This window comes from Saccopteryx bilineata, chromosome 7 (genome assembly GCF_036850765.1).
Source record: "Saccopteryx bilineata isolate mSacBil1 chromosome 7, mSacBil1_pri_phased_curated, whole genome shotgun sequence".
Taxonomy (NCBI): domain Eukaryota; kingdom Metazoa; phylum Chordata; class Mammalia; order Chiroptera; family Emballonuridae; genus Saccopteryx; species Saccopteryx bilineata.
In genome coordinates, this window is record NC_089496.1 from 73,618,646 (window position 1) to 73,645,851 (window position 27,206).

Below are 27,206 nucleotides of genomic sequence, written 5' to 3' on the forward strand. Positions count from 1 at the left end.
GAGGGAGGGAGATGATAGGATGTTCAGTGAGCTGTATATTTGGACTGAGGCAAATATTTGTGTATTTGGATGAGGGGCCTCCAGAGGGTGAAATGATGGACAGAAGGAGAAAGACCCCTGACCCTTTCTGAACATCCGCCATGTGCATAACTGGCGGGCCAGGTGCGAGGATGCTCACATTCACCGTGAGGTGCCTGATCTCACAGACCGGGACAGCTGCTGAGCAGCAAAGCAGCAAATGTAACCCTCAGTGACCTGAACACCCCCTCCTGTGCAGTCTTTCCTCTGGGCCTGGGGTAGCAAGCTCAAGTTTCCTCTTGCTTGTCAACTCAGGGGAGAAGCATGTGCCCTACTGGGATCCACCCAGCAAGCCCCCTACCAGGCAATGCTCTGTCCATCTGGGGCCATTGCTCCATTGCTCAGCAACCAAGCTATTTTTAGCTCCTGAGGTGGAACCATTCTCAGTGCCTGAGGCCATCTTGCTCCAACCAAGGCATAGCTGCAGGACGGGAAGAGATAGAGAAAGAAAGGGGATGGGGAAGGGTGGAGAATCAGACAGTTGCTTCTTCTGTGTGCCCTGACCAGGAATTGAACCTGGGACATCCACACGCCAGACTGACGCTCTACCACTGAGCCAACTGGCCAGGGTTTGAGGGGAAAAGGATTGTGAGGGCACATTTGGGGTCCCTGAGAAGAGAAGTGGGAGATGCTGGCATTGCCCTCGACTGACTCTGCCCTAGCACCCGCCAGCACTGTTTATGCCCTGGCTCACCAGGCCTCCTGCGGAGCGAGCTCTCCCATTTGCTCCCTTCATCTGCCCTCCCTCCTTTCTTGTTTGGGCCTCAGACCCCATCTTTTAGTCTTGTGGCTGAAACTGCTCCCAGGCAAGTCACCTCTGTCAGAGTCTCAGCAGCTGTCTCCCTGCTCCACCCTCAAGAATTCTGTTTTCTCCACCTGTGACCCCAGTGGACCTTCCCTGGCATCTTCTGCTCCAGACCCTCGGCCCCTGTCCGAGCGCTTGGAGGTGCCTGTGACCAGACACAGCTAGAATTTCTGGGTCTAACTTTTTGGCAACAGTAGAGGGGTCTGCACCAGCCCCCCGCCCTCTGCCCCATGCTGACATCAGCAGCCGGACCCCGCTCCCCGGATGGGGCAGCTCTCTTCCCGGATGGGTCTCCTGACCCATTTCACCGGTTTGAATGCGTAAAGACTTGGAAAGGCCGCCCTGGCCGGTTGGCTCAGTGGTAGAGTGTCGGCCTGGCGTGTGGAAGTCCTGGGTTCGATTCCTGGCCAGGGCACACAGGAGAAGCGCCCATCTGCTTCTCCACCCCTCCCCCCCCTTCCTCTCTGTCTCTCTCTTCCCCTCCTGCAGCCGAGGCTCCATTGGAGCAAAGATGGCCCGGGCGCTGAGGATGGTTCCTTGGCCTCTGCCCCAGGCGCTAGAGTGGCTCTGGTCTCGGCAGAGCTACGCCCCAGAGGAGCAGAGCATCGCCCCCTGGTGGGCAGAGCGTCGCCCCTGGTGGGCGTGCCGGGTGGATCCCGGTCGGGCGCATGCAGGAGTCTGTCTGACTGTCTCTCCCCGTTTCCAGCTTCAGAAAAATACAAAAAAACCCACAAACAAACAAACAAAAAACTGGCCAATCTCCTTGGACCTGTCGAAGGAGAAAGCAGGTCTACCTCTTGGTCAAGATTTCATCAGGTTGAGTTGGGACAAATGATGCTCAGGACCATTCTTCAGTTAGCAGTGGCCAGGCAGCCTGAGTACGATGGACATTTTCATCTCCATGTGGGTTTACATGTGTTCCTCATCATCCAGAGGAAGAGGAAGGGGGTGCAGGTAGCACCCCCAGACTACTCACATCTCATCTTATGGCCACTGCAGCAAACCTGTGACACAGGTGTGGGAGGTCATGGTCCCCGGTTTATAGATGAAATGGTTACTGAGTGCCTGTGGCATACCGGGCGGCACTATACCTCTGTGCTGTGTGTGTGTGTGTGTGTGTGTGTGATCTCCTCTACTAACTCTCCCAGCAGACCTATGCTGGCATGCCCTTCAATTTACAAACGAGGAAACTGAGGCTCGAGACGTTCAAGGATGTGTCTAAGGACCCCCCCCCCCTCCCGCTGGAGGTTAGCATGAACCAGGGTTAATGCATCGAATTCCCAGCTCCCGGGCTCTCACCCTCTCTCTCACCCTGAGAGGCAGGCATTATTTTCTCCTCTTATTTTTGGAAATGTTAATAAGAATTTCCAGAATGGGGCTGGGCTGGGGCGGCCTCTGTCTGACCTGCTCTTTAAACCTCTCCAGTGCTGAGAGGCGGCCAAGCCACAGCTCTAAAGCCAGGGTGCAGACAAGTGAGCAAGGCCATTGTGCCTTCTCCTTACATCCAAGGAGAGGACAAGAGCAAAGCAATCAGAGTTCTATCAGCCATTTCCCTCCGGGACCAAGTCACTGGCCACACAGCTGGCCCAGCCTCCAATGTCACTCAGATCAGAGAGGAGTAGCTGGACACATGGATGACTCCTTACGCCTTTTTTCTTTTCTTTGGGTGAGAGGAGGGGAGATAATGAGGCAGATTCCCACATGTGCCCTGACTGGGATCCACCTGGCAAACCCATCTAGGGCCGATGCTTGAGAACTGAGCTATTTTTAGTGCCTGAGGCTGATGTGCTCCAACAGAACTAATCTCAGCACCCGGGGCCATGCTCAAATCAATCAAGCCACTGGCTGTGGGAGAGGAAGAAAGAAAGAAGGGGCAGAGGGAGGGAGGAGAAGCAGACGGCTGCTTCTCCTGTGTGCCCTTACTGGGAACCGAACCCGGACATCCATAAGCTGGGCTGACACACTATCCACTAAGCTACCAGCAGGGCCCTCCTTAGGCTTTAAGAATGCTTTTCTTTCCCCTCAGTTAAGAGCCTGCAGCAAATAGCCCACCACGAAGCTCCCCTTTATTCACAGGTTCATTCATTCACACCTGTTACTGTCCGGGCAGCTGAAAGTATGAGAAGAAAAAGTCATTGTCACCTGGGCTTCCTCCCTGCTTATACAAACATGCAGAGACTCACCTTTCCAATTCTCCTGCTCACACCACCTCCATCCTGACTTGGGCACGTCTTCCCTTTTCCTAGCAACGTCTTCCAATACCTGTCCTTCATCTCCTGTTAACCCGGCACCTCCTGTGTGCTCAGGCTGCTGTAGGCTTGGTAGGGAACTCAACACACACACAAGCCTGCCTCCCAAGACCTTACATTTCATGTAATAGTGCATTCTCTACACGTGATACAAATTTCGCTTTATTTACAAATTTCACTTGCTGTCAAATTGTAGTTGGGCCAGTTTGCTGTCCCCTTGGGGCTGTCTCTGCATGTGGCTCTTTGCTGCCCCTCTCCCAGTCTTTCTGGTGCATAGTTACTGTTTGTGGCCCTGGCTTCTGGGTGCTTGCAGGCCCTGCCTTAGCTGAGCGCCATGGACGTCACTTAACGCTCTATGGTAAAAGTGAGGGTATTTCCAGGGTATCAGTGTATAAACTCAGTAGTTGCTCTGGGTCACAGCTCATTGCTTGCTCGGGGTAAGATTGGCAGAGAACTAAGGCCTGATGTTGAACTGTGGTCTACTGGCTTCTAAATTATGCAGGCCTCAAATCACAGAGCACCTACCTTTATTAAATTCTACTAAAGAATGAGCCCATCAGGTACATTTTGACCAACAGACATAATGCATTTGGCCTTTGTTGTTAGATTTTGAGTATCTTTACATGTGGCATTTGATCTCCAGGTGTTCCCAGTTGGCCACAGTCTCCACCACTCCTTATTGTACCTCTCTCCCCAGTTTCTCTTCTCATTTCTTACCTACCTTTTCTCACATGGCTTTCAGCTTCTACCTCCTGTTTAACATACATTCTCATTTCATCCTTATAATAACTTAATGAAGATTAATTTTTAGATGAGGGAACTGAGGCCCACCTGGAGGCCGTGTAACTTGTCCAGAGTCCCACAGTAAGAAGCAGGACTGTGGTGGTGGGGGGTGGGACTGGTCTTTCCAACACCACAGCCCCTGCCCTTCAACCCCCCCCCCCCCGCCCCGTGGGCTCCCAACATGTCCATGCACCCGTTAGACACATTGCTCCTCTGTGCTGTCCGGGCCAGGTCTGACCTGCACATGGGGGCGGGAAAGGCATGACCCTAGGGATGACTTTTTGTGTCTGTGTGTCTTTGTGTGTGCGTCTGTGTGTGTCTTTCTGTGTGCATTGGTGTCAATTGCATATGTGTGCATATGTGTGCATCTGTGTCTCTGTGTCTCTGTGTGTGCACATCCTCTCACTAGGCAACCAGGCTCCCAGGCTCCGGCCTCTCCTGACCCAGTGTTAGCGTTCGGAGGGATGTGGGCAGCTCTGCACAGAGGCGCTCTGTGTCGCAGGCCCACACGGGCCAGGCTTTCTGGCCTGGGCTGGTCATTGTTACACACGCCCATCCACTTCCTATGTTCAGTATTCCTACCTGCCATTTACTCACCGTTTTGTAATTTAGTTTCTTTTATTCTCATCTGTTGGGTGACAGATCCCACTTCACCTTCCAGCCGTAATTATGTAATTACGGCAGTGAGTGATCATGTCCTGTAACAGCCTGTCCTGATTTTGTCTCTGATAGTCTTGGACCAGACCCAGTGGGGAGGACTAGCCAGGCCTGGGATGTCCCTGAGGTGTCCTCCTGGTTCCAGAGCTGTGAGGTCTCTGACTGCCCTGTTCTGCCCAGGGCTAAGGCTGCTCCTGGGCCCCGTGAAGTTATCTTGTTGGGTGTCTTTAGTTTTGTTTTTTTTTGTTTGTTTGTTGTATTTTTTTGTATTTTTCTGAAGCTGGAAACAGGGAGAGACAGACAGACTCCCGCATGCGCCCGACCGGGATCCACCTGGCACGCCCACCAGGGGCGATGCTCTGCCCACCAGGGGGCGATGCTCTGCCCCTCCGGGGCGTCGCTCTGCTGCGACCAGAGCCACTCTAGCGCCTGAGGCAGAGGCCAAGGAGCCATCCCCAGCGCCCGGGCCATCTTTGCTCCAATGGAGCCTTGGCTACGGGAGGGGAAGAGAGAGACAGAGAGGAAGGGGGGGGGTGGAGAAGCAAATGGGCGCCTCCCCTATGTGCCCTGGCTGGGAATCGAATCCGGGTCCCCCGCACGCCAGGCTGACGCTCTACCGCTGAGCCAACCGGCCAGGGCCTGGGTGTCTTTAGTTTCTTTCAGGAGATTCCCTATAGTTCATTTCTTTTCTTTTTGGAGGTCTGTGTTAACTGGAAACAAAAGCCCCTTTGTTTTCTAGTTTCGTTATCTAGGCAGTTTCGTTATCTAGGCTGAGTGATGTTATCACAGAGCAAGGTGTGAGGGATCCAGGCCGCCTCTTTCCAGCTGTGGTTGTGTGACTGGGTTCCTCTGTTATCCTCTCTGAGGTGCTCCCTCACCTGTCGGATAGGGCCTTGTACCTGCCATGTATCCCTTAAGTCATTCAGCTTTCATGAGTGTATTATGCACTTTTGTGTGAGGCCCAGTACCGGTCCCCCTAGAAGTTCATGTCCAGGCAGAAGTAAACCAGGAGGCAGTTAAAACCCAGGGACATTGTGTTAGATTTGAGAATCACGGGTCTAAAAGATAATGACCTCACTTTCCAACCCAGAGGAATGGGACATGTGGGAAACAGGTGGCCTCAGGAGGCTGACAGGGACTCTATGTGTTTGGTTCAGGTAGGAGGTGGAAGGAACCTTCTGTGAAGGTGTTGAGGTTTGGACAAAGTTGTGCATTACAAAGTACAGCTCCTGCAGAAACCGTGGGGAAAAAGAGGCCGAGAGAGAGTGGTGGGGATGAGAGAGGACAGAAAGCCTATGAAGAGGCCTTTCTTTCTTTTTTATTAAGTGGAAGGTGGGGAGACAGAGACAGACTCCCACATATGCCCTGACTAATATCCACCCGGCAAGCCCCACCACCAGGTGATGCTCTGCCCATCTGGGTCCATAGCTCTGTTGCTTGACAACCAGGCTATTTTAGCGCCTGAGGCTGAGGCCATGGAGCCATCCTCAGTGCCTGGGGCCAACTTGCTTGAACCATTTGAGCCATGGCTGCAGGAGAGGAGAGAGAGAGAGAGAGAGAGAGAGAGAGAGAGAGAGAAGGGAGAGGAGGAGGGGTGGAGAAGCAGATCAAACCTGGGACTTCTACACACTGGGCTGATGCTCTACTGCTCAGCCAACCACCCAGGGCCTTCAAGAAAGGCCTCTTGGATGACACCATTTGTTTTGGGGGACTACACCATTTCCAAAACCATCAATCTCACTTGTCTCCTGGGGGGGGGGCTCAGGAGTGTGGGTTAGGGATAAGTGAGGGGGCAGGATGTATGGGGTGTTAGCTCAGAATCTCAGAGAGGGGCAGCTGTGGCCTAGGCTAGTCGTGCCATTTCCGAAATCAAGCAGCGAGCAGTGCTTAGGGAAAGATGACGTGTCTGAATGGGGATCCCACGTGGAGACAAACGGATTGCCTTGGGAGCATTCCACTTGGACAGTTCCAAAGCCCATGCGGGAACATTGGGGGTCTCTGAGCAGAGATCTGCAGGGCTGGATGTCACGAGGGTTCCCTGCTGGGACAGTGTGGTGGTGAGCGGCCGCGCCCCAGGCCGACCACAGGTGTGAGGGCTTCCAGGTGCAGCTGCTGGCCACAGGGCTCTTGCAAGGATGGCAGTGCCACATTCCTTCTCCCTGGCCCTCCCTACTACTGCCTTGTATACAAACGGAACTCCCAGAAAAAGAGGATTTAGAGATGGGGTGACAGTGAGGGCCAGACAGAGATAGAAAGAACCTGTTGGGAACAGTTCCCGTCTATTGTCATTCAAACGGCTCCTGTTCTAAGCATCACCTGCTCTGGCCAGAGGGACAAGAATGTGTTTGCAGAAGCAACTACTGTACTCACTGTACAGCAGAGGAAGTACGGTAGTCCTGCCTGCTTTTGTTTGGCAAAATCGGGTGCAAAACCGGCCTTTCCCATATTTAACATCATAGCCCCAGGGTGGACTTATATTATTACAGACCCAGCTGTGAGGAATCCACTCTTTGATCTGGGTTGGCTATTAGTTGTTATATCAAATACTGCTTCAGATTTCTGAAGCATTGGTTTAAAATAGACTGTGTGTGTATATATAGTTTCTTTTTCTTTCTTTTTTCTTTTTGACAGAGACAGAGAGTCAGAGAGAGGGACAGACAGGAAGGGAAAGAGATGAGAAGCATCAATTCTTTGTTGTGGCACCTTAGTTGTTCACTAATTGCTTTCTCATATGTGTCTTGACCAGGGGGGCTACAGCAGAGCGAGTGATCCCTTGCTCAAGCCAGTGACCTTGGGCTTCAAGCCAGTGACCTTTGGGCTTAAGCTGGTAACCATGGGGTCATGTCTATGATCCCACGCTCAAGCCAGCAACCCCATGCTTAAGCTGATGAGCCCACACTCTAGCCAGTGACCTTGGGGTTTCAAACCTGGGTCCTCCATGTCCCAGTCCGATGCTCTATCCACTGCATCACCGCTTGGTCAGGCTGTGTAGTTTCTTTTTTTTTTTTTTTTTTTTTTTCATTTTTCTGAAGCTGGAAACAGGGAGAGACAGTCAGACAGACTCCCGCATGAGCCCGACCGGGATCCACCCGGCACGCCCACCAGGGGCGACGCTCTGCCCACCAGGGGGCGATGCTCTGCCCATCCTGGGCGTCGCCATGTTGCGACCAGAGCCACTCTAGAGCCTGAGGCAAAGGCCACAGAGCCATCCCCAGCGCCTGGGCCATCTTTGCTCCAATGGAGCCTTGGCTGCGGGAGGGGACGAGAGAGACAGAGAGGAAAGCGCGGCGGAGGGGTGGAGAAGCAAATGGGCGCTTCTCCTGTGTGCCCTGGCCGGGAATCGAACCCGGGTCCTCCGCACGCTAGGCCGACGCTCTACCGCTGAGCCAACCGGCCAGGGCAAGTTTCTTATAGTAATAAAGTTATTGGCTCTGGCCAGGTGAATTAGTGGATAGAGTGTTATCCTGGTGCACTGAGGTCATAAGTTCAGTCCCCGGTCAGGGTACACACACGGGAAGCAATCAATGAGTGCACAACTAAGTGGAACTAAGAAGTGGTTCTTCCCCCTCTCTCAAACCAATGGACAAATTAAAATAAATAAAGTTTTTTTTTTCAAAATAAGGATCTCTTTGCATTTTAAAAGATTATGTAATTAGACTAAAGAATATTTGAATCCTAGTCCTGCCTGACTAGCTCAGCAGTAGAGCGTCAGCCTGGTGTGTGAAGTCCTAGGTTCGATTCCCGGCCAGGGCACACAGGAGAAGCGTCCATCTGCTTCTCCACCCCTCCCCCTCTCCTTTCTCTCTATTTCTCTCTTCCCCTCCCACAGCCAAGGTTCCATTGTAGCAAAGTTGGCCTGGGCACTGAGGATGGCTCTATGGCCTCCACCTCAGGAGCTAGAATAGCTCTGATTATGGAGCAACGCCCCAGATGGGCAGAGCGTCGCCCCCTGGTGAGCGTGCCGGGTGGAGCCCGGTCAGGCGCATACGGGAGTCTGTCTGCCTTCCCGCTTCTCACTTCAGAAAAAAAAAAAAGAAAAGAAAAGAATATTTGAATTCTTATTGCAGAGAGAGAGGGAGAGCACCCACACTTCCTAGCCTGGTGTTCAGTAGGATTAGCAGTTCAGTTCCACCCATCCTGTCACTGTCCCCGACCCCATCTGTGCATCTTCCCTGTGGCCATGTGAAGTTGCTCTAAATTCCCGCAGTTCCTCCTGCCCTTGTTCCTACTGTTCCCTCTGCCTGGAATGTCTCTCATCAGAGCTAACTGCTCATATTTCAAAGCCTGGGCCAAGTGTTCCTTGAGCACCCCAGCCCCAAACAGGATGAGCTAGCTACATCTTCCTCTGGGTCCCTTGGCATTCTTGTTGTACCTTCCATCCTTGTATTTGTCACCTGGTATAGGGGCTGGTTATGTTCTAGTCTGCCTCTGGCAGTAGAGTGTGGGATAGGACCGTGTTGACAAAGATGAACTCATTCATTCATTCATTCATTCATATCCTGAGGTTCTTCTAGACGCCAGCCCCGTGCTGGGCTCCTGGGTTACAGGGAGATTAAACACGCCCCCACCCTCTGACAACCCACAAACACACAGACGACCGCCGCACATGCAGCTGCTGCTGCAGGAGGACACAGAAGAGGGGCGTCAGACACTGGACCTAGAATCAGGGCTGGCTGGGTGATATCAGGGAAGGCTTCCTGGAGAACGTGACACCAGTGCAGAGGGGGTGTCCACCGTCCACCAGTGCCTCGGCCACGCACGGACCGCACAGAAGCTCAGTCAGGATTTGCTCCACTGTGACATTTGCAGTATGTGGGCCAGGGCCAGGTATGGCCACCTCACCCTCCATGTTTTTCTGGTCCATAGAAGGACGCAGCTTGTCTCGAGCATGTGAAATCTGCCTGCTGTCTTAGCTGGTCTGAATCCACAGGGTTCATAAAGGGTTCATAAAGTTCGGAAGCAGATATTATTTTTGTTTGTTTGTTTGTTTTTTGTTTTTTTTTTGTTTTGTTTTGTTGTATTTTTCTGAAGCTGGAAACGGGGAGAGACAGTCAGACTCCCGCATGCGCCCGACCGGGATCCACCTGGCACGCCCACCAGAGGGCGATGCTCTGCCCACCAGGGGGCGATGCTCTGCCCCTCCAGGGCATCGCTCTGTCACGACCAGAGCCACTCTAGCAGCGCCTGGGGCAGAGGCCAAGGAGCCATCCCCAGCGCCCGGGCCATCCTTGCTCCAATGGAGCCTCGGCTGCGGGAGGGGAAGAGAGAGACAGAGAGGAAGGAGAGGGGGAGGGGTGGAGAAGCAGATGGGCGCTTCTCCTGTGTGCCCTGGCCGGGAATCAAACCCGGGACTTCTGCACGCCAGGCCGATGCTCTACCACTGAGCCAACCGGCCAGGGCTTATTTTATATTTTATAGATTGGAGATGTCTCTCAAGACATCTTGTGTATTCTCCCGTGTGTCTAGGATTTGTGGACATTTTGGATATCTTCAGGGTTTCCCCTTTTTAGGAACCTTGGGGTTTGGGGTCCACCCATCATGGTCTGCCTTCTCCACAGTCTCATCCTCTCTGCCTCCCCATTGACCACGGCTAGTCTAGACAAATGAGAGGCTGGCCCCAGCTGGAACCATGGAGTTTTTTTCAAAAAAACATAATAAAATTGAGGCGAAAATGGAAATATCTCCATGTTTATTTTTAAGTGTCCTTTTAAAATGTTAAGTTTCCTTTGTTGGTTGGGAAACATCAAAACAGGTTATGTGTAACTTGGTTTGCTCGTAAAAAGAAGCTCGTACTTGATATATTTATAGAGGGGACAGAGGTGATTTTTTTGCATTAAGTTTTTTTTTTTTCTATTTTTCTTTTTCAACCAAAGAGAGCCTGGAAAATTTCTCCACCCTCTGCACGGTCGGTGTATTTTCCTGGCCCTGCGAGGCCGGTGCAGCCTTCTGTTTCCCAAAGTGAAGAGTTAAATACCCTGAGCTTTGTTTGACCTTGAGTTCTGCTTCTCTCTTTACAAGAGAAAAAGCACCGTTTCTTGGGCTGGGGTTCGTAATGGGCACCGGAAGGCAGTGCTCCAAAGAGCAGGGGAAAAAAAAGGCCTTTCTCTGTTGGAAATAAGGCAGGGATGAAAAGATTGTTTTTGCCAACCTCTGGCTATGTCTGTAGCTTGCCTCTGGTTTTTGTCCCTTTGCACCCAAAGCATGTGTGAGCGTAGCAGAAATTTTACCGAAGGTTTCATGGGAAGGAAGGCAATGACACGTACTTCACACAGCACAGCTTGGAAACCCTTGTCTCCGTGTCTGCTCTATATAGTTCTGACTCCTCCGTGCCCAGCCCTGCCAGGTCTGTTCTCTCTCCTTTGCCCGCCTGGAGTCTGCCAGCCATGCCCCTCCCCACCCCGCCTCAAATCCAAAGGCCCCCCCCCCTTATCTCTGGTCTGGTGTGGACTTCCATGCCCAGTCAATAGGGTTCCCAGCAAAGGGCTATCACCAGCACTGTGGCCGTAGGAAGTTCTAAGTAGTCTTTTTTTTTTTTTTTTGTATTTTTCTGAAGCTGGAAACAGGGAGAGACAGTCAGACAGACTCCCGCATGCGTCCGACAGGGATCCACCTAGCATGCCCACCAGGGGGCGACGCTCTGCCCACCAGGGGGCGATGATCTGCCCCTCTGGGGCGTCGCTCTGTCGCGACCAGAGCCACTCTAGTGCCTGGGGCAGAGGCCAAGGAGCCATCCTCAGCGCCCGGGCCATCTTTGCTCCAGTGGAGCCTTGGCTGCGGGAGGGGAAGAGAGAGACAGAGAGGAAGGAGGGGGGGGGTGGAGAAACAAATGGGCACTTCTCCTATGTGCCCTGGCTGGGAATCGAACCCGGGTCCCCCACACTCCAGGCCGACGCTCTACCGCTGAGCCAACCGGCCAGGGCCCTAAGTAGTCTTTTTATTTATACAAGCCAGAATAAGAAGGTAGTATTATACAGACAAACAGAAAAGTCCTAGAAGAATTTCTGAGCCCCTGGCTAGCCCTAGTCATTTCTCCCAGCCTCTAATCCTCCAGGGCTGGCCCTCCCTTGGGGACAGATCCAGCAGTCATTTCTCTGTGCAATCCTCAGCTGATTATGTGGTCTAAGGAATCTGAGTGGCTCTAGCTGGGTCCTGGACCCTAGGAGCAGGTGGGGTTGCTAAATTCTTCAAGCGGTGCCAGCCGTCCTGACAGGCAGGCTCCTGGGGAACCCTGTATCTGTTCTGCAGGCTTCGCTCCATAGAAACCACACAATGTTAAACAGACACTCCGAGGTGCTGCAGATGGTGGGCCGGTGTTGCTACGCCAGATGCCAAGCTTGACAGGAAGACGGCTGGGTGTGTTATGGAAGGGACTGAGAGGGAAGGGAGGGGTGTTGATAATGAGTGATAGGATCTGGGATCACGTAAGCAGAGGGTGTCCCGGGCTCTTCTGGAAGAGGCATCAAAATGCCAAGACCTAACAAGAAGTTAGCGTTTCTCTCTGCCAGCCTGGTCCAGAGCGCTTCCTATCGGCTCCACCTCACGTCAGTCCTTGCAACACCCCTGAGAGGTCGTGGAACCCAGGAGACTAAGGGTTGCCCAGGGCCATGCAGCTAACCGCAGGTGGATGAGGACTCCACGGGCATAGCTGCTGCTCTGCTAGCACACTTGTGCCAAGTGCTACCCGGCATTGTGTTCCTCCTTCCCATCTGCCTTCCATCAGGAGGCAGTGCCCAGATACTCCAGAACATCTAAACCGAGCACTCTTGTATTTATTTGGGGACATTATTATTAGTGCTTCTTTAATTTCATCCAATATGCCAGCTGGCAGGAGCTTCCCCTGTGCGCACGATGGTCTCCCGCTGCCTGTCTACACTCCCGTCCGGCATGCCACCTTCTCTGCTCGCTGTCTGGGGGAGAAGATGCTTTCCCCGCTGAGCTCACAGTGGTGGTTCTCATCTTGCCCCTGCCCCTGCCTTTGGTCCTGTGTGTGCTCTGTTCCCTGCCCCAGACTCTGCTTGTCCAGCCCTGCCCCTGGTGCAAGGCCAGGTGTAGTGCCACATTCCCTCCTGCCCAGGTGCGTTCGGTTGGATTGAACTCTGGCACGTCATCCGGCCCCTCTAAGAAGCCCTCCTTCTTCTGCATTCGTCTGTGGGTCTCACCCCTCACTAGTGGGTAGGCCCATCTCCATATGACTTATCCTTGTTGTATTCAGAGGACAGATTCCAACCAATGAATACCTTTCATCATGGTAACCAATGCTCATGCCGCTCTGAAATCCAGAGCAGTTCCTCGTTTGGATGTGAGGTGCAGTCCCATTTTACAGAGGAGCACACTGAAGTCCCAGCAGGTCGGGCAGCTTGCCGTCAGTGACTCAGCTAGGGAGGAGCAGAGCGAATGAGTGACCCTGGGTCTGCCTGGCTGCAGAGCGCTGTCCCCAGCCCCGCCCAGGGCGCCCGTAATGCTCTGCGTGGGTTTGGTGCCACAGTGCCCGGGGCTCTGGTCCACAGGGGGCGCCACTCGGGAGCTGAGCCTGCCCGACCACCTTGGTTTGTAGCTGAGCCTCTGATTGGGGAGGACAGAGAGGCACTGGGATGGGGCTGAGGCCTCAGGGTCACAGGAGAGGAACATAACAAGCAGCTGATGGCATTAGGGGGGTGGGGAACAGCCACCTCTCTGAGGGAAGAGGCCCCAGAATGTTCTTTCTCCTTAGTCAGCAGAAGGGCATTCCACAGACAGGAGCCCTCTGTTCAAAGGAGGCTGGTCAGGAGCTAAGGCTGTGTGTGTGTGTGAACATGTGTGCACATGTGCATTTGTGTATATGTGTACATGTGTGTGTGTGTATATGTGTATGGCTTTACTACAGTCCAGGGTGAATTAAGCAGACATACAAGGGCATCTTGTCCCAAATGGGGGCGGGGCAGGCAGGGAGCAAGAGGTCAGGAGCATCTGAAGAAGTCAAGTGCAAAGCTGGGGGAGGTCTCCCCCTGCTCCTTTGCATCCCTGCCCCAGACAGGGCTACAGGGGGCAGACCTCACGGAAGGATAGGGCTGCAAAAATCAGGCCAGTCCTGGCGTGGGCTGCTCCGTCACCAACCTGCTACTGACAGACAGGGACAGAGGATGAGAGGTCTTCCAGGGGGCATACTAGAAGTTCTTGGAGAGGGCCCCTCGCAGCAGGACGGGCGCAGGAGAAAACCCATCCCTTCCCTCTCCCACTGCCCTGCAGGCCACGGGTAGGGAGGCACGGAGCTGGCTGCGTGGCATCTCACTCGCTGGGGCACTTGTCCCTCAGGCTTTCTATGTGTCCAACATCTGTGCTGCTGTAGTTACCGTATGCCCCAGGCCTGGTGCTAAACACTTCATACACAACTTCCTTAATTCTCGGCTAGGGAAGGGCTATTAACCCCATTACAGCTGAGGAAACAGAACTGTCACCACAGAGGAAGTGACTGTCTCAGGTCACAAAGCTGGTACGGGTGGGGTTGGGACCTGAAGCTGAGTCCTTTTTTTTTTTTTAATTTATTTATTAAATTTAATGCAGTGACATTGATAGATCAGGGTACATATGTTGAGAGAAAACATCTCTAGATTATTTTGACATTTGATTGTGCTGTATACCCCTCCCCCAAAGTTAAATTGTCTTTTGTCACCTTCTATCTGGTTTTCTTTGTGCCCCTCCCCTCCCCCAACCCCTCTCTCCTTCTTCACCCCCTCCCCCCCTCCCCCCACCCCCTCCCCCTGTTGCCATCACATTCTTGTTCATGTCTCTGAGTCTCATTTTTATGTCCCTTCTATGTATGGATTCATGTAGTTCTTAGTTTTTTTTCTGATTTACTTATTTCACTCCGTAAAACCACAATGAGATATCACCTCACACCAGTCAGAATGGCGCTCATCAACAAAACAACACAGAATAAGCTGAGTCCTTTAGAATTTCCTCCTCCTCTCAAGGGATGAGAAAGCCATCAACAACCCACCAATTCTGGTAAAAGGTGAAAAGCAGAAAGGGGGTTCAGTGTCCAGTGGGGCTTCAGATGGAGTCAGAGCTGCCGTGAAAGGGGTGCAGAAGGCTGTGGGGGATTTGGGGCTGTGATGGGGGACCTGTCAGGCGGGGCAGAAGCGGTCCACACTGCGCACTGGGTTGGACTGTGATTGACAGGGCTCAGAGCCAGTCATCTGGAAGCAGCGGGGGTCTCAGGCCAGTCAGGCCTGTCCCCACCCTCCTCCTGGGCCTGACCCCGCTGGTCTGGTGTCTGTGTTCTCCTTGGCGCTGCCTCTAGGACGGTGGCAATGCAGCCATTTTCAAATATTTGTTTGGATTTTCTGGAAGCTCCTTGAAGTTGGAATAAAACATCTGCCCGGTGGTTCTGAGATGCCTCTCGCCCCCTGGCAGGCCTGGCCCCTGCAGCACTGCCCGGGGAGTAAACAGGCGTGCAGGGCCACACTGCTGCGTTGTTGTTGGGAGACGGCCTGGGCCCTGCAGGCCCGGGTGTTTGCCCAGGTGCCCTGCACAGACCAGCCTGGGGTGTGGGGGCCTTGATGGCCTGAGGGGGAGCCCCAGGGGTCCAGGCCAGGAAGCCAGAAGTATTTAATGTTACACTGGAAATACCAGCAGGCTTCCTGGAGTGGACAGAGGCCAGTGGTCAAGAAAGGAGTGGGCTTGGAGGCCGCCTGACTCCCCACTGTGTGGCCATCATACCTCAACTCTGTCAGCTGACAAAGCAGTTCTCTGTCCCTCAGCCACAAGTAGAAGGAGACATGGCTCTTGGGAACATTTGGGCTACTATCCCAGAACATAGGGTCATGGCCAGGGGCAATGTAGAGCCCCCGCCCTTCTCAACATGTCCTATAAGAGGGGAGGACAACGCGAAGGGGCAGCTACTTCTATTGCCGTGTGGGACGTTGGACCTGAAATGCTAGGTTTTTAGATTTTTCCAGCAAAGCTGGAAATCTAGATATTTGTGTGAAATTTCTCAATTTTTAAAACGCTTAAAAATGCTATGCAGGCTGAGCTACACATCTGCAGACCAGATGTGGTCCCTAGGCTGCCAGTTAGTGACCTCTGCTCGTGGCCTTCAGAATCCAAGGCCACAGAAGCAAAGGGTCCCCTAGCCCATGATGGGATGGAGGTGGGGAGGAGGACCCCAAAGTCCATAGGCAAGAAGGGCATAATTCTTCTTCACCCCCAAAGGGCAGGGATTGCTCCAATTCTTGGTTCTTGCCCCGCCCACCCCCATCTCTGCGCAGATTTAGGGGCAGGAGGAGAAGGCTATGGTTTCCAGAATTGGACCCTGTTTCTTTCTTAGGCATTTCAGTTGCACTTGGCTTGGCCTCATTCTGCTGCTTCAGCCCACAAAGAGGCTCTTTCTCCCTCCCCCTTCACTTCTACACCTATAGCTGCATCCCTCATAGGTCCTTGTGGCCACCAGAACCCGCCCCTAGGAGGTTTTGGCCAATGACCAGGCTGGGAAGCTGGTGGCTGACCAATCATATCAGTGGGCCATATTGGTGGGAATCAATGACAATATAGCATAGGGGGAGAAAGCAGAAGCAGCTTTGGGACCAGACAGACTTGGATTCAACTCATGTCTTTCCTTAAGTAGTTGTACATACTTGAGACTATTCTCCAAGTTTCCTGCACCTCTGTTTCTTTTTCTGTAAAATGTAATAGTAATTCCTTCCCTGGAGTTGGAGGGGGGAGAATTAAATTCAAAGGCGCGTGGGCAGTGCCCACACAGTACCTGGCATATATTAAGAGCTAATCAATAATGTAGTGAGGCCCTGGCCGGTTGGCTCAGCGGTAGAGCGTCGGCCTGGCGTGCGGGGGACCCGGCCAGGGCACATAGGAGAAGCGCCCATTTGCTTCTCCACCCCCCCTCCTTCCTCTCTATCTCTCTCTTCCCCTCCCGCAGCCAAGGCTCCATTGGAGCAAAGATGGTCCGGGCACTGGGGATGACTCCTTGGCCTCTGCCCCAGGCACTAGAGTGGCTCTGGTCACAAAAGAGCGACGCCCCGGAGGGGCAGAGCATTGCCCCCTGGTGGGCAGAGCGTCACCCCTGGGGGGCATGCCGGGTGGATCCCGGTCGGGCGCATGTGGGAGTCTGTCTGACTGTCTCTCCCCGTTTCCAGCTTCAGAAAAATACAAAAAAAGGAAAAAAAATAATGTAGTGAATCTCCAACTCTTCCTGAGTTGACTTTCTCACAGAAGATACAATGCCAGGTTCTAAACAACCAACTTATAAGCACACCACCAGCTGGATGCTGCCTATGCATGTTTTATAGATGTATTTCCATTTCAGCTCCCACCTCAGTCTCTTTTAAACAAAACCACAATGGGCTAAAAGGTAATAAATGATGCATGACGTGGCCTTTTGCTCTTGCTTGGCCTCCCTGCACCTTCTAGGACCTTTGCTCTGGCCTCCCGGAGTTTGCTGAGTCAGCAAACGCTTACTGAACACTGAGATGTGCCCCGTGCCTTCGAGGGGCTCACAGGGAGGACGGCAGATAGACAGATGGTTGTAGCCAGGGAGGAGAAAGGGAATGCCATGGTGCTGGAGGGGCCTGGGGCAGGGACGACGCCATCATACTGGAGAGGGAATAGGGGCGTGAGGGCAGCAATGGAGAAGAGATGCAGCAAGTAGACCTGTGGAGGGAGGTGGAGAGGGCACAGTGGGATTCCGGGGATCAGGCAAACCAGCCAGAACTGCCAGTTTGGGGCAACTGAGAGTAAAAGCAGCAGAGACAAAGGTTCGTAGTGAGAGAAGTCAAGCAGACTATACAAGGTGACCTTGGAGATGTTGGCAGGACATTTGGATAGAGCGCTATCCTGTAAGTGATCGCCGTGAACCTACTCTGTCCTAACCACATACAAAACGTCCAAGATGTTGCAACTGGTTGCATCTTCACACTGGCCCTGGGAGGGTAGGCACCGTAATTATCCCCACTTTTCAGGTTAGTCTAGTCTACTCAGGGTCAGAAATGTTAGGTAACTGACTGATCCAAAGTCACACAGCTAGCAAATAGAGTCTGACTCCAGAGCCTACCCTCTTAACCATTTGTTCTTGTGTTTCTTCAACTATTTATTGAGCACGGGCTATGGGGCTGGCACTGCTGAGGTGTTTTGTTTACTTGTCAGAAATACCTGCCCTCGTGCGGACTGTATCGTATTCTACAGCATGTACTGTCTCTGCTTGGAGATACTGAGTGCGTGGGATGATGGGTCTGGACTGGAGCTGCACGTGGGCGCCACCAGCACACACGGGAAGGTGAGGTCTTACGGGAGCTCTGCCCCTGGGTGCTCCCATCCAGCTCCCAGCAGCTGCACTCTAAGGAGAAAAGGTAGGATCGTAGAGACATGGCACCTGGGAAAAATAGGAGACTTCCCCTTATTTCACAGATGGGGACAGTAAAACAAGGAGAAGCCACTGCCCAAGGCTTCCCAGGGACTCTAGTGACAGAGCCAGGTGAGAATGCAGCCCAGCGATGGTCTGGCTTCTCCCCAGGCCCAGATCACTGACTCTATGGGGCCTGATCTTGGGGGAGCCGGCCTTGCGTCCTCTCCTCCCAGGAAGCGAGGCACAGAGGTCTACCAGCTATCCCTCGGGCAGGTCCACACAGCTGGAGCCAACCTCCCTGGCATGCAGGCCCAGGCTCAGGAGCAGCTGGTCAGGGGGTGTGGGCTTCCTGCCCCTTCCTGGGTCTGAGCTGCAGCTGCCTGAGCCCCCAGCCAACGCGCGCCCCTTACCGCAGGGCTCAGTGTCCCCAGAACTGGCTGGCAGAGCTCGGCCAGAAGCAAAGGGCATTAAAATACGCCAAATGCCAGGACAGAGGGGCAGGAGGGGGTGGGAACAGCTGCCAGCCTGTTTCCAGATTTAGCCAGGTGATGGCTTTGCCGCCTCCTTACCCTCTGGGCCTTTTCGGTGGCCATTGTCTCCGTGGTGGGGTTGTGATCCTGAACCCCACCCCCAGGCTGACTCACAGGCGGGGGCAGCCCCAACAGGAAGGTTTACTCATTTCAGTCCAGGCCCTTTTAAGTCAGTTGAACCTGACCATCCATTTGCTACACAGGGGGCTGGGGCCAGGCCGAATGGGGCTGCCCCCACTTCCTGGGTCCCCACTTCCGCTTCAGAGATATGGTGAGAACAGTGGTAGCATGGAATGACTGAGACCTCCAAGTCAGCTTGTCCAAAGTGTCCCCAGATATGAATGATGTGTGAAAGGACTATAAACTCATATATGGATAAACTTAAAAAGCTTTTGTAGTAATAAGTGATTTGACAATTATTAAAGAACAAAGCTAATATTTGAAGAGGAATACATTGGAGAATTATTTTAAGCAAATGTTGTGTTGCAGCTGGTATGTAATAGTGGCATTTAAAAAACCCTATTAGTTATCCGTCGATGAGTAAACACAGGGCGAGCTGACCTTGCCTCCCTCTTGTTTCCAGTTGTCTGGTGTCCTTCCCTGACTCCTTCCCCTGGACTCTGTCAGGGAGCACAGGTGTTTGCGTGGAACATTTCCGCGATTCAACCTGGGTCTTAGTGGGTTCAGGATATCACTTAGTCCAGCCTTTCACTGTTCCATGGTGACTTTAACGGTGGCCTGGGATGGGACATGCAGGCCGTAATGATACATAAAGTCTTGTTGATGAGCTAGACCAGGGGTCCCCAAACTTTTTACACAGGGGGCCAGTTCACTGTCCCTCAGACCATTGGAGGGCCGGACTATAAAAAAAACTATGAACAAATCCCTATGCACACTGCGCATTTCTTATTTTAAAATAAAAAAAACAAAACGGGAACAAATACAATATTTAAAATAAAGAACAAGTAAATTTAAATCAACAAACTGACCAGTATTTCAATGGGAACTATGGGCCTGCTTTTGGCTAATGAGATAGTCAGTGTGCTCCTCTCACCACCAATGAAAGAGGTGCCCCTTCTGGAAGTGCGGCGGGGGCCGGATAAATGGCCTCAGGGGGCCGCATGCGGTCCGTGGGCCGTAGTTTGGGGACCCCTGAGCTAGACAGAGACACCAGGCGGCGCTGGATTAGACCCGGGATAATAGAAGGCTGAGGTAGGTCCTAGAGTCTGATGCAGGTGACCTGACAACCAGGGAGCCCAACAGGTTTTCCGGGGCCGGCCCGTTCTGACTCCTCCATCCCGTCGGGGTGAGCCCTCCCAACACACCATGGCCCACTCACCCGGCCACACCCACACCTGTCTGGCCCTGTGCTCCTTGGGCTCGCCCTCTGCTAAAACCCACCCCACCCTGAAACCACTCCTGCAGGGCGAGGGACACGCGCTTCCTTCCACGTCCCTGTCAGTCTAAATCCCCACACAAACCATGTGCTTGGGCTGTGCCTGGTGGGAGAGGGAAGGACAGGCCCTGGCAAAGGGTGTAATGGAACAGCCCTCGCCTAAGCGTTTGTAGTGTCAGTCCCAGGGAGTTGGATACCTTCTACCCGCCCCATAAGCTCAGGCTCACGGTCGGCGTGGGGCCTGCATTCACCTGCTCACTGAGTCACTCAACCAGTCAGCAACGGGAGCCCTTCTCCCCTGGGTGGGTCACATACAGCTTGCAGGCCTCAATAGCTCAATATCCTGAAAGGCTTTCCCTGCCAACCCCCTTCCCAACCTACCTCTACTCCTGTTATAATCTCTCATAGTATCCCATATTTTCACTCAATATAACTTACTATATCAGTTTGTTTCTGTTTGTTTGTTTTTTATACATTTGGTTTTGTGGCTATTGGATACACACTGGCCAATACAGTAGATTAAAAACATCAAGGGGACCCTGGTTGGTTAGATCAGTAGGTTAAAGTGACGTCCTGAAACACCAAGGTTGGGGGTTCAATCCCCGGTCAGGGCACCTATGGGAAGTGAGCAATGAATGCACAACTAAGTGTAATGACAAATGAATGCTTTACCTTCTTTCTCCCTTCCTTTCTCTGTCTCTCTACAGATCAGCCTTCTCTCTCCTTTCCTTTCTCTGTCTCTCTAAATATCAATCAATAAAAAATAAATCCTTTAAAAAAAAAAAACCATTAAGAGGATGGGGAACTTGGCTGTTTTGTTGAATGTTGGTTCCCTAGTGCCTGGCTCAGTGCTGGACTGTTGAAGAATGAATGAATGAGTGAATGAATGAATGAGTGATAGACTTTGAAGTGGGACACATCGAGATTTCCATCTTGATTCAGGAACTCCCAGGTGTGGGACCGTGAGCACCTTGGTGAGCATCCCCTCCCTCTACGCCTGCAAACCACGTAGACAGAGCCTAGCTTACTAATGTTATTCCCATTCAACTGGAGGGCCCTCCTCAGACACCTCCTGCAGGGACTGAGGGGACTTGATACCCAACATGGGACCACAGGGCTCTGCACTCAAGTGTGGTAGGAGTCACGGGGTGATCTTCAGACCTTTAAGAAGGAGATGAACCAGATAAAACAGAAAGTGGACTATTTATTGGAAAGTCTGGAAAACAACCCAAGACGGAGAGCCTGGCAGGATCCTCCGTGGTCTGGGAGGAGCGAGGGAATCCCTCTGTTTCTGGCCTCGTCACCTGCCCCCACGAGCCTTTTCCTATCTAGAAGCCACTCTGCTCTGTGGTTCTGGGAAGGGGGCTGGTCAGCGACTTGGTTCCTGGCCAGCTGCACCCCGGCCTCCCCTCTCCCTGCTCCAACACTTTGAGCTGGCCTCGTACAACCTGCTCACACCTCGTAACACGTTTACGGCCCCGTTGGCTCAGAAACAGCTGGTGGGGAAGCAGAGCCCCCGTGTGCCAAGGCCTAAGCCTTTTCTCCTGGGCCTGAACTTAAACAGCGGCGGGTGTTTCTAGGGAGAGATGAAGTTAGTTTACATCTTGGGGTCATTTTTCCAACAACAGTGGCAGGAAAGGAAGGAAACTGCAGCCTGATGTCCCCAGGGAGGGAGAACCCTCGGAGAGTCGACCAGCCTGGAGCCTGCGGGAGCAGAGGCCACGTCAGCAGCTGCCAGCCACAGGAAAGTGGGACACCTGACCGAGCAGGTGGTGGGCCTGGCTGGCAGCCAGGGGCTGGCGCTGGGCTGCCAGCCCAACATGCCCCAGGCGGGGACTTCAAATGCTCTGACAGCTTGGCTAGCCCCAGGGGCACAGCCTGCCCTCTGAGGGGAAGGGGCCCTTTGGGTGGAAGGAAGGGGTGCAGGAAGCTGGTCCCGGGAACAGGCTTCCCCAGCCTTGGAAAGCAGGGCCAGCCTTGTAGTGTAGACGGCAACCTCCTCCGAGGGGCCCCGGGGGACTTTGCAGGGTCCTGCCACTGAGTCTGTTCTGTGCTCAACCTCCTCCCAGTTGGTGTGTCCCTGATGAGTTCATACCGCGCCACATGGCTGCAGGGGCCTCTTTAGACTGTGACTACAGCGCACACCTCTCTGCTGACCTCCGGACACACCCACACAACCTAACACACACACACACACACACACACACACACACACGGCACTCGTGCGTGGCCGCCACAGCATCTCCCGTACCACAGGTACATCCGGTCAGCTGGGAACTTCACCACCCTCCTGACCGGGGCCCACCCTGCGCCCCAGCCCCCGGCCCCTGAATCATCTGGCTCCTCATGCTTGCTCACCTTCTTCACACACTGGATGGGTCACCTGCTCTGCCAGAGGCCCAGGAGACTGTGGGCCAGGCCTGGCCTCAGTGTCCATGCGTGCTTCATGGACTGCGAAGGGAGGGCCATGAAGGACATACAGGGTTTCTCTTCATTTAAATGTCATGTGTGATGAAGGATAGTGACCAGCAGAGGGATAGAGAGAGGAAGGGGGGAAAGAGAGAGACAGACAGAGAAGTGTATTAGGAAGCAGGGTGTTAGGGTGATCAGGGGAATTCTCAAAAGGGAGGTAGAGCAGAAATATTCAGAAGGTAGCACGGTGTGAGTAGGTGGGAAGGGCCTCCGGGCTGAGGGGCTGAGCGAGGAGGGCGGGGCAGAAGTGGGCGGGGCGTCCCCAGGAGAGCGTGGCCCACAGTTAGGGGACAGCCAGTGCAATGACGCAATGACGTAGTAAGCGTCTGTCCGCAGGCTGAGGTGGTGGGCAGGGGCAGCCTCAAAGGCTCTGAGCACATCCGGAACATAACAGATGTGCTGGGGAACATTCCGTTGACAAGGTGGGCTGGAGAGAGAGCGGGTAGTTGTGGTTGTCCGGACAAGGGTGGGCAGAGTGTGGACTGCATCAGGGTCCAGGGTCCAGAGGTGCTGGAGCGGCACAGGATCTTGGCCGCAGCTGTCTGGGACAGTGATTGAAGGAGAGAGTAGCTGGCAGCTTCTTTATCGGTGTTACCTCTCACTGCTCCAAGGAGACAGGTCCTGAAGGTCGGGGGAAGAGGCACAGTACTGGGAAGTTTGCTGTCTACTGCAGTGGGGGCGGGGCACTCGGGGGAGGGAGCCCCTTCTCCACACAGCCCAGTTTTCCTCCAGGTCTGTTGATTTCCTTCCTTGTGTGTCAGTGACAAAAACCCAACTCAAGAGTCAGCTAAACCAAAAGAAGGTGAGGCTTGGAGAGCACTAGACAGGCCTGAGGACCAAGTTGTAGAAGTGGGGGGAGGGAGGGGGAGGGCGACCTCAGGACAGCTGAGCTCAGGGCTCACGCGCTGACACGACTTTGCCTCTGTTCCCCTCTCCCTCTGCTCTGTTCTCCTCCTTGTGTTTGGGCCTTGCAGGGCAGACGGATGAGGAACAGGAGACTGACAGGGCTCCTGCTTTATGGGGAATAGCCTCCCCCACAGCAACATGGCTGTCCTCACACTCACTCTCCAACCAGCCCCAAACCCAGAATCCCGGGAAGTGACCTGTTGGTCTGGCCTGAGTCAGGTGCTCACCTGTGGACCCGTCGGCTAGCACAGGTGGGGGTCCCCTCATGGAAGTGGAGAGCAGGTGGGCAGACAATTGTGGGGTCCCCTGCCCCTCCACCCAGGAGCAGGGAGAAATGGGGAGAGAAAAGGGCAGGGTAAGCTGGGCCAGTGATCGGAGGGCTGATACCACCTCAGTCTGGGGAGGTTCTTTATAGAGTTAAGACAAGTTATCCATTCATTGATCTGTTGGTGCATTGAGGCTGTGATTTGGCCAACATGCCCTTTCGGAATCCCTGTTCCGTGCCAGACCCTGGCCCAGCGGTACAGAGGTGAAGAAAATAAGGCTTCCTGCCTTCTAGAGGCTCTCGTTCTCGCATGGGAGATACACGGGATAAAATTCTATGATGATGATGATAATGACAAATAGTAGATAGAGATGGGAATAAGGAAGTGATCGATTCCTCTTGAGAATCCAGTAAAGACTCCCGGAAGAGGTAAATTTCAGTCGCCCTAGAAGGCAGGGCGGGGTTTCCCAGGCAGTGATGCTGACCAGGAGCCTGCGAGGCAGAAAGAGCCAGGTGGGGAGAGGCACAGACCCTGAGAGTGTGTGGGCCACTGGAGGGGGTCTTCCCATGGCCTAGGGTGACCAGTGTGTAGGTGAGAAGGTGGGTGAGGACAGAGTGGCAAGAGGTGAGGTTGGGTAGGCAGCCAGGGGCCATGTCGTGAGGGACCTCAGGTGACATGAGGGGTTGGGAAGGGTGTAAGTAAGATCTGCCCTGGAGGAGAGCTCGTCCGCTGCCTGTGCTGGGCAGGGACCAGAGGAGGAAGAGACTGGAGACCACAGCCCGGTCAGGAAGCCACCATGAATGTCAGGAAGGTGGCGGAGAGGCGGTGTGCTAGACCCACGATTGGAGAGAGGACAGCAGGGAGGAGGTCCCCGGTCAAACTTCATGTGGACAGGATGAGTTCATGAGCAAGAGAGAGAGGAGGCAAAGTTTTGGGGACAGAGAGGGACCCTTGTCTGAGAGTTCACGCAGTCCTCCAAAGGAACCATCTGTTCCTAAGAATAATGGGGCAGGCGGGGCCAAGGCAATGATTGGGAAGTCCAGCACTTTGGCCCCTGGAAGGGATGTATCACTTACTGATTATGTGAATTTTGGACAATTAAATCACTTAACCTCTGGGACATGGTGAGAGGCTGGCCAGAGAGTAAGTAGCCCAGTCCAGTGCCTGGCAGGTGGAAGGCACTCAGATGTGTCATTTGAATCAGAATCTAAACCTTTGGGGACTCACTGGCTGTTTTCAGCATGTATTTTTAGAAGTTGGAGAGGCATGACTTATAATTAACAGCAGCGACGGAACCCGTTCAGTGTTGAGGACAGCGGCTTGTTTTCGTGCACGGGAGGCGTTCCGACCCGGCTCCCAAGCGTTTTCCCCTGGCATCTGTCTTTATACCGAAACGTGTTTCTAAAGCCTCTTTTGTCCCCATTCAAAGAAGGGTTTTACTTCTCTGCTTTCATGTCACAACAGACTCGGGAGAGACGTCCTCACCACCTTAATTGACCCTTTCCTGCCAGGGCCCCGGAACAGCCAGACAAGGTGGTGCTTGTCCCATGCTCCGTCCTGAGGGGCGAGGGAGACAAAGGGTGTGCAGTGTGCTGAGTGTCTGGAAGCTGTTTATTTGATTTTCAGCTTGTCTTTGTTCCAACACGAATTGAATTGTAAACACACGAGAGTAGCTCCTAATAGGTGCAGCAAAATGCCCCCAACAGCCCACGCTCATGTGCACCATCTTTGTGAGTCCTGCATGCATCCTGCTCAGCTGACCCTTGCCTAGCCGGGGACCTGGAGGGAATCGAGGGCATGACATCCTCTGTCCTTAGAAAATCCTGGCCACCAGAGATAGGACTATAGCTACCCAGGAAGAGTCCCTGAGAATGGAGGTAGAAATCCACTCAGAAAATTGTGTCCAAAAGTCCCGGTGGCTGCATAAGACCCTGGGAGAGAAAGGCCAGACACTCCTTGGTGGGCTGAAAATTAAGATTTTTTTTTTCTTTTTTGTTGCAAGTAATAGATAATAAATTGAGCTAAATTTAGCAAAACAAAACAAAACAAAAACATGGGGTTGGATTTGTTCTAAGGACACGGGTGTCTCCTAGAATTAAAGGCAGGTATAAAGCCAGGCCAGCAGAAGGGACCGGAACCCAGAGAAAAATAATCAGCCTCGTTTGGATCAGTTGTCACTGCTGGTCCAGTCAGTTTGACCAAGGAGTCAGGGGTCCCACTGAACAAATGTCACTCCAGGAGACCCACCCGGCGAAAGGGCAGGTCCCAGGGGGTCCGCAGCACAGACTCGGGGCAGAGGTTTGGGGAGCTGTGGAGTCTGGGGGTCTTTGAAGCCCTGAGAAGGTCACTGACCCAAGTCAAATGGTGTGGATCCCACAGTAAGAGGCAGGACCTCTTAGGAAAAAGATCGCCACATAGCACGTAGATTACGGACACCAGCCTAAGCTCCCGGGACAATCACTGCCTCCTCGTCTCTGTGCCCCTGCCCCCGGCACCTCCCTGACTCAAGGACAGCCACGTACACATGACAGAGGCTGGATAAGGGCGTCAGTTGAATCACATCAAACTGGTTGAACATAAATGGTTTTATTTTGCTCAACCCAATACGAGATACCCGTAGGTTGAATTGAGTTTGGACCAGCTTTGAATCTTCACTCTAGGACCTTGGGCAAGTCACGGGCTCCATGGTTGTGAAGGTCCCTCCCTGCTCCGGGGTGCTAGAAACATCACCTCCAGGTTTGCTACTAAGAGCCAGCTGGCAGTCAGGGAGGGGCAGGAAAAAGCTGGAGTCAGAGAGTTCTGGGTTCAGATCCCAGCCAGGCACCGTCCAGCAGGCCCTCGGCGAGCCAGCAGGGTCTGCCCTGAGCTGACAGCCACCTCCTCGCTTAGCCACCCTCTCCTATTTTATGGTAAAAAGCGAGGATTAACTTTTTCCAGCTGAAGCCTCTGGAAGATCTTAGGCAACACAGCCAACGTGGGCTGAACCCGGGCCAGTAAGTATACTGAGCCCCAGCTCGGCTCAGCACAGCAAAGGAGGCCAGAGCCTCGGCGGGGGCAGGGGGGTGCTCTGCGCTGGCCGTGACCCAGGCATGGGCTGCAGCTCCGGGAGGTCAGGCTGTGGGCCCAGGGGACCCCCACCTCCGGAATCGCGTTTGTAGTTGCCTCTGCTGGGCTGGAAGCCCAAGGCCGACCTGTGTGCTGGGCGTCCTGACTTCTCAAGGCAAGAGTCTCTCAAAAGCATTCCTTAAATACCCACTGTTCTCAGCAAATATGAACCAGTCGCTGTCCTGCCCTTTCAGCGAGCACGGCTATGGATGGAAGGTAACTTACAGAGTGCTTACTGCACACCTGGAGCTGCCCTTAGCACTTCGGATTTGTTCTGTCTCTCCAAACCTCTGTGAGCTGGGAGATGCCCACCACCTTCTGTGCTGGAGAGGAACCAGCGTAAAACATCAGAGAAAGGTCATTGGAAAAGGTGAATGGCCGCAAGATAACACCATGAAATACTACACAACACTGCTCCTGTTTTCAAAAAAGAACCTACAGGGAATTCCCAGGATGGCGGAGCCACTCAGAGACACCTGCGAGGTTTCAACTCACTTTGTCTTGGTGAATCAAAGCTCCTCTTTGCCAACGCAGTAACATTGAGGGCGCTTACTCTTTGTGCTGGGTGCTCTGCCAGTCACCTTGCATGGGCCGCCTCGTTATTCCTCACGAAGGCCATTTGAGGA

General features: G+C 53.4%; 1 protein-coding gene across 5 annotated transcripts in view; it reads left to right on the forward strand.

Moving 5' to 3' along the window:
* The window catches only part of CEMIP (cell migration inducing hyaluronidase 1), a 155,975-nt gene that overhangs the window by 40,234 nt on the left and 88,535 nt on the right, over window positions 1-27,206 (forward strand). Inside the window, exon 1 of one of the 5 annotated variants that reach the window (XM_066240083.1) lies at window positions 26,102-26,468. The exons of the other annotated variants lie outside the window; for them this stretch is intronic. The gene's annotated coding sequence lies outside the window, so the exon portion shown is untranslated. Of the gene's footprint in view, window positions 1-26,101; window positions 26,469-27,206 lie in introns of those variants that run through there. 5 annotated transcript variants of the gene reach the window in all.